Source organism: Hordeum vulgare, chromosome 1H, assembly GCF_904849725.1.
Source record: "Hordeum vulgare subsp. vulgare chromosome 1H, MorexV3_pseudomolecules_assembly, whole genome shotgun sequence".
In the NCBI taxonomy this organism is placed as follows: Eukaryota; Viridiplantae; Streptophyta; class Magnoliopsida; order Poales; family Poaceae; genus Hordeum; species Hordeum vulgare.
The window spans coordinates 69,930,730-69,938,543 of NC_058518.1; positions in this window are offsets into that span (position 1 = coordinate 69,930,730).

Consider the following 7,814-nt stretch of genomic DNA (forward strand, 5'->3'; position numbering starts at 1 on the left):
TATGATTTGCATGTGATGTTAATCCTTTTATGCATCTTATTTTGCTTAGGACGATGGTAGCATTATAAGATGTTCCCTCAATAAAATTTTAAGATAAAAATTGTGTTCTCCCCAAGTGTGCGTTGCAAAGGTTCATCGTTTCGAGGCACCACATGATGATCGGGTGTGATAAACTCTACGTTCGCATACAACGGGTGTAAGCCAGTTTCGCACATGAAAAACACTTGGGTTAAACTTAATGATCCTAGCATGTACAGACATGGCCTCGAAACACAGGAGACTAAAAGGTCGAACATGAGTTATATAGTAGCTATGATCAACATGGAGATGTTTACCGTTGAAACAACGTCATCTCACGTGATGATCACACATGGGTTGGTGGATTTGGATTATGTCACACTCGAACAACCTGACGGATGTTGAGTTGAGTTGGAGTTCTTAAGTGATATTGTTAATTGAACTCGTTATCATGAACATGGTCTAAGTTGTCTTTACAAAGTATGGTGTAGAACAATATATCACAATGTAGCTACCCTGTATTTTTGATGCGTTCCTAGAGAAAACTATCCTGAAAGATGACAGTAGGAATTATGCGGACTGGGTCCATAAACTGAGAACCGTCCTCATTGCTGCACATAAGGCTTATGTCCTTGATGCACCGCTTGGTGTTCCCCCCTCAAGCGTCATATGTGGAAGTTGTGAACATCTGATAGACACGCTTTTGATAACTACTTAATAGTTCAGTGCATCATGCTTTACAGTTTACAATTGAGGCTCCAAAGACGTTTTAAACGTAACAGAGCATATGAGATGTTCCAAGAGGTGAAATTGGGATTTCAGGCTCGTGCCCATGTTGAGAGGTATGAGAGCTCAAACTAGTTCTGTGTCTACAGGATGAACGAGAATAGCTCAGTTGGTGATCATGTGCTCAGATTGTCTGGGTACTACACTCACTTGAAGCAAGTGGGAGTTGATCTTCCAGATAAATAGTGATTGACATTGTTCTCTAAAGGCACTGTCACCAAGCTACTAGAGCTTCATGATGAACTATAGCATATCACAGATGGAGAACATGATCCCTGAGCTATTCGCGATGTTTGACACCGTGAAGGTAGAAATCAAGAAGGAACATCAAGTGTTAATGGTTAGTAAAACCACTAGTTTCAAAAAGGGTAAGAGAAAGAAGGGAAACTTCAAGGATGACAAGTGAGTTGTCGCTCTTGTGAAGAAACCCAAGGTTGAACCCAAACCCGAGACTGAGTGCTTCTGTTATGAGGGGAGTGGTCAGTGGAAGAAGAACTGCCCCAGATACTTGGCAGATGAGAAGGCTCGCAATGTCAACAATGGTATATTTGATATACATGTTATTGACGTTTGGCTTACTAGTGCTCGTTGTAGATCGTGTGCATTTGATACCAGCTTAGTTGCTAATATTAGTAAGTTGAAACAGGAGTTACGAAATAAACGAAGACTAGCTAAGGGAGAGGTGTCGATGTGTGTTGGAAGTGTTTCCAAGGTTGATGTGATCACCATCGCACGCTCCATCTACCTTTGGGATTAGTGGTAAACCTAAATAAATGTTATTTGGTGTCTCCATTGAGCATGAAAATTATATTAATTTGGTTTATTGCGATATGACTATTCACGTAAGTTAGAGAATAATGGGTTATTCTGTTTACTTGAATAATATCTTTCATGATCATGCACCCAATGTGAATGGTTTATTGAATCTCGATCGTAGTGATACAAACGTTCATAGTATTTATGACAAAAGATACAAAGTTAATAATGATAGTACCACTTACTTGTGTCACTACCGCTTAGGTCATATTGGTATAAAACACATGAAGAAACTCCATGCTGACGGATCTTTGGACTCACTTGATTTTGAATCGTTTGAGACATACAAACCATGTCCATTGGTGTAAAATGCATGAAGAAACTCCATGCTGATGGATGTTTTGGACTTAGTTGATTTTGAATCACTTGAGACATGCAAACCATGACACATGGGCGAGATGACTGAAGGCCTCATTTTCTAGTGAGATGGAACATGCAAGTGACTTATTGGAAATAATACAGTTTGACCTATGCAGTCGAGTGAGTGTTGAAGCACGTAGTGGATATTCTTATGTTCTTACTTCACAGATGATTTGAGTAGATACAAGTATATTTACTTGATGAATCACAAGTGTGGAATGTTGAAAAGTTCAAGCAATTTTAGAGTGAAGTTGAAGATCGTCGTGAAGAGAGGATGAAATGTCTATGATGTGATCGTAGAGGTGAATGTGTGAGTTACGAGTTTGGTATACATTTAAGACAATGTGGAAATTGTTTCACTACTCTTGCCACCTGGAACACCATAGTGTGATGGTGTGTCCGTACGTCGTGTGTGACCTATTGGATATGGTGCGTACTATGATCTCTCTTACTAATTTGGCACTATCATTTTGGGATTATGCATTAGATACAACCGCATTCACTTTAAATAGGGCACCATATAATTCCATTGAGATGACACCGTATCAACTATGGTTTGGCAAGAAACCTAAGATGTCGTTTCTTAAAGTTGGGGCTGCGATGCTTATGTCAAAAGGCTTCACGATGATAAGCTCGAACCCAAAGCGGATAAATACATCTTCATAGGATACCCAAAGGAAACAGTTGGGTATACCTCCTATCTCAGATCCAAAGGCCAATTGTTTATTGCTAAGAATGACTCATTTCTTGAGAAGGAATTTCTCTGGAAATAATTAAGTGGGAGGATGGTGAACTTGATGAGGTTATTGAACCATCACTTCAACCACAGAGTAGTAGGGCATAGGAAGATGTTCCTGTGGCGCCTACACAAGTTGAAGAGGAAGCTGATGATGGTGATCATGAAGCTTTGATTCAAGTTACTATAAAACCTCATAGTTCGACAAGGACACACACTTCTTGATAGTGGTACAGTAATCCTGTATTGGAGGTCATGTTGTCGGACAACAATGAACCTACGAGCTATGGAGAAGCAATGGTGGGCCCGGATTCCGACAAATGGTTGGAGGACATGAAATATGACATAGGATCCATGTATGAAAACAAAATGTGGACTTTGGAAGAACTACCTGATGGTCGTAAGGCTATTAAGTACAAATGATTCTTTAAAATAAAGATATATGATGATGGTAAATGTCACCATTTAGAAAGCTCGACTTGTCGCAAAGAGGTTTCCGACAAGTTCAAGGAGTTGACTACGATGAGACTTTCTCACCGGTAGCGATCCTAAAGTTTGTACGAATTATGTTAGTAGTTGCTACAAATTTTTGATTACGAAATCTAGCAGATGGATGTCAAAACATTGTTTCCTTAACAGTTTCCTTGAGGAAAGGTTGCATCTGATACGACGAGAAGGTTTTGTTGATCCTAAGGATGCTAAAATGCATGCGAGATCGAGTGATCCATTTATGGACTGGTGCAAGTATATCGGAGTTGGAATAAACGCTTTGATCAGTGACCTAAGATTTTTGTTTATACAAAGTGTGTGAAGAAACTTTTATTTACAAGAAAGTGAGTGGGACCACTATAGAATTTATGATCTCCATAATCGAGAAACTTGTATTTGCAAGAAAGTGAGTGGGAGCACTGTAGAATGTATGACCTCCATGCATCTAGGGGGTAGGAAACCCTAAAGGGGAAGGCACCTAGGAGGTGCCATGGGGAGGGAGGACTCCTCCCTCTTGTCCGCCGCCCTCCCTTGGAGGAGGGATTAGGGCTGCGCCCCCCTACTACCCGTTGCCTCCTATAAATAGGGGTGGGGACGGGAGGCCTGGACACAACAATTCCTCTCCCTTGAGGCAGCCCTCTCCCTCCCATCTGTCCCGTTCTTCCTCGTTTGCAGTTCTGAATGTGCTTGGCGAAGCCCTACTGGGATTTGTCCACCACCATCTCCACCATGCTGTCGTGTTGGTCGAGATGACATCTACTTCTCCACCCTCGCTTGCTGGATCAAGAAGGCAGAGACATCATTGAACCGCACGTGTGCTGAACGTGGAGGTGTCGTCTATTCGATGCTAGATCGGGACGGATCGTGATTGGATCATGACGACGTACGACTACATCAACCGTGTTATATACGCTTCCGCTTAGTGATCTACAAGGGTATGTAGATGCACTCCCCCTCTCGTAGATGTTAGTCTCCATAGATTGAACTTGGTGAGCGTAGGAAATTTTTGTTTCCCATGCGACAAACCCCAACAATTGTTTCTCATTGATAGTGAAGTTAATAGAAAGTAAAATTTATCCATCTAAAATTTTCATAAAGTTTTTTTGTGAAAAGCTTGAATAGCAAAAAGAATTAAATAAAAATTGGGCATGTATGCTAGTGTTTTTCAATCTGTTTAACACAAAACTAAAATAATTTGGATGTTTAGTCCTGGTTGGTGGCTCCGACCAGGATTAAAGGCCGAACCTTTCGCGCCCTTTCGGCTAAATCCGAAAAATATCTTTAATCCCGGTTGGTGGTTCCAACCGGGACTAAAGGTGTTGGAGCCACCAGGAGGGACTAAATATCCTTTCATCCAGGTTGGTGGCTCAAATCGGAAGTAAAGGTCTGGCGGTATTTAAACTGCCCCCTCTCCCTCCTTCAATCTTCCTCCCATTTCCCTCGCCCGACAGCTCGCTCGACTCCATTCCCGCCACCGGCCTCCACATGACACTGCTAGGCCGCCCAATCCCGACGTTGAACAGCTCGCTCGACGCCATTGCCCCCGCCGGCCTCCATGCGACGCTGTCCGGACACCCAATCCCGACACTGAACAGCTGGGTCAACGTCGTTCCCACTGCCGGCCTCCACATGACGGTGTCAGGCCGCCCAATCCCGACGTTGAACAGCTCATCGCCTTCGCCGTCCCCACTCCTCATCTCCGACCTCCTCCATGTCATCATCCACCTTCTCTTCAAGGTGAGGCCCTCGCCCCCTCCTCACTGACCACCGAATTCCCTGCTACTGCTGCTACTCCATGGCGTCGGGCATGGGAGGAAGCAGCCTACCCATCCATGGCATCCCAGTGCTCGAGCGATGATGGTGTGCTTGGTCTGGGAGGGAGGGGAGATGATGTGAGGAAGAGATGAGGGGGTGACGAGGAGTGAGGGACCATGCAACTCGAGTCGCCGGAGCCACGCTGATACGTCTCCAATGTATCTATAATTTTTGAGTGTTGCATGCTATTATATTATCTGTTTTGGATGTTATATATGCATTAATATTATGTTTTACATTATTTTTGGGACTAACCTATTAATCTAGAGCCTAGTGCCAGTTTCTATTTTTTTCCTTGATTTTTGGATATTGTAGATAAGGAATATTAAACGGAGTCCAAACAGAATAGAACCTTCGCAATGATTTTTTTCTGGAACGAAAGAGACCTGCTAGACTTGGAGAAGGAGGCAGGATACCTGCTGGGAGGCCACAAGATGGCAGGGCGCAACCAGGGGGTAGGTCGCACTCCCTGGCTTGTGGGTCCCCTGTAGGCCTCCTAACCCTAATATTCGTCCTATAAATTCCCAAATATTCCCCCAATATCAGACGAACACCAAAAAATACTTTCCCGCCGCCGGAAGCCTCTGTTTCCAAGAGATCCAATCTGGGAGACTCTTCCAGTAATCTGTTGGACGGTGATTTGAACATGGAGGTTGTCTACATCAACTCCATTGCCTCTCTGCTGATGCGTGAGTAGTTTACCACAGACCTACGGGTCCATAGCTAGTAGCTAGATGGCTTCTTCTCTCTCTTTGTTCTTCAATACCATGTTCTTCATGATCTTCATGAAGATCTATCCGATGTAATACTTTTTTGTGGTGTGTTTGTCGAGATCCGATGAATTTTGAGTTTGTGTTCAGATTATCTATGAATATTATTTGAGTCTTTCCTGAATTCTTATATGCATGATTTCGTATCTTTGCAAGTCTTTTCGAATTATTGGGTTGGTTTGGCCAACAAGATTGGTAATTCTTGCAATGGGAGAAGTGCTTAGTTTTGGGTTCAATCTTGCGGTGTCCTCACCAAGTGACAAAGTAGGGGTAGCGAGGCAAGTATTGCATTGTTGCCATCGAGGATAAAAAGATGGGGTTTTCATCATATTGCTTGAGTTTATCCCTCTACATGATGTCATCCTACTTAATGTGTTACTCTGTTCTTCATGAACTTAATACTCTAGATGAAGGCAGGAGTCGGTCGATGTGTGGAGTAATAGTAGCAGATGCAGAATCGTTTCAGTCTACTTGACACGGACGTGATGCCTATATGCATAATCGTTGCCTTAGATATCTTCATAATTATTTGCTTTACTATCAATTGCTCGATAGTAATTTGTCCACCGATCGTATTATTTTCCTTCATGAGAGAAGCCTCTAGTGAATCCTATGGCCCCCGAGTCTATTTTCCATATTATACTTTCAGATATATAAACCAAAAATACCAAAAACATATTGCTTCTATTTATTTACTTTGTTATTTCAATCTTTTATATCTATCTCTATCAGATCTCATCCTTGAAATAACCGTGAAGGGATTGACAACCCCTTTGTTGCGTTGGGTGCAAGTGTCTCATTATTTGTGTAGGCGCTAAGATTGGGCCCTTGCTTGTTCCTCCTACTAGATTGATACCTTGGTTCTCAACAAACTGAGGGAAATACTTATCTACTTTGCTGCATCATCCTTTCCTCTTCAAGGAAAAACCAACGCAAAGCTCAGGAAGTAGCAAGAAGGATTTCTGGCACCGTTGTCGGGGAGGATACATAGAAATATCAACCTTACCAAGTACCCATCACAAACTCATCTCTTGCATTTGCTTTATTTGCCATTTGCCTCTCGCTTTCCTCTCCCTCACTTCAAAAATGATTTTTGGAAAATACCAAATAGATTTGCCTGTTTATTCGCCCTTCTTCTATTTGCTTTTCGTTTGCTTGGGAGTTACATCGCTTAAACTCATGGCTAGCCTTGCTACTATCACTAGTATTCCCGAGAATGAAGTTCGTAATTTTAAGCAAAGGGACGGAGAAAACTTGAAAGATGCTTGGTATAGAATTTGCAATGATCAAAATAGATCTATTCATAAGCAATCTACTACCGTTCTCCTTTGCAATTTTTTTGTGGGTGTCTCTCCTTGGAATAGATATCTTTTGGATACCATAATGGGAGGCAACTTCTTGGGCAGCCATACCTTTGATTCTTATAATGCTATGACAAATTTGGTAGGTTCAACCTCACTTATGGTTGATGAAGCAATCTTAACTTTGGAACATGTGATGCTAACGCTTGATACTATTGAAAATAAAGTTTCTACCATAGAGCTCATTGAAAAATTGGATAAAAATATTCATAATCTTATTACTTAATATGGATCCAAGGTAGGGGTTACTTTAAAAACCCTTAGGGAAAAGGAACCCATAGTTAATGAAAAATTGGATCAAGACTCTTCTAGAATTGGAAAGCTAGAGGACATTATTACCAACTTGGGTTTCGCTTTTGCCTCTATTCAAACCACTCCAAATTCTCTATTCAAACCACTCCAAAATCTCCTCCTCCTAAAACCGCCAAGTTTGTTTATGTTCCTAAAAATAAACAAGAATCCTCAAGAAAATGGGGATGGAGATCTCAAGATGAGAAGCGTTCACCCTAGCATCGATATTACTAGGGAACCTATTACTACATGTGAGTTTCTGGATTTCTTGCTTAAGAGTATGATCATTGATAAATCCAAAGAATCCCCTAGGGTTTACAAGTGTGCAATCAGGGAATTTCATACCGAACATGACAATACCTAGATCTATTG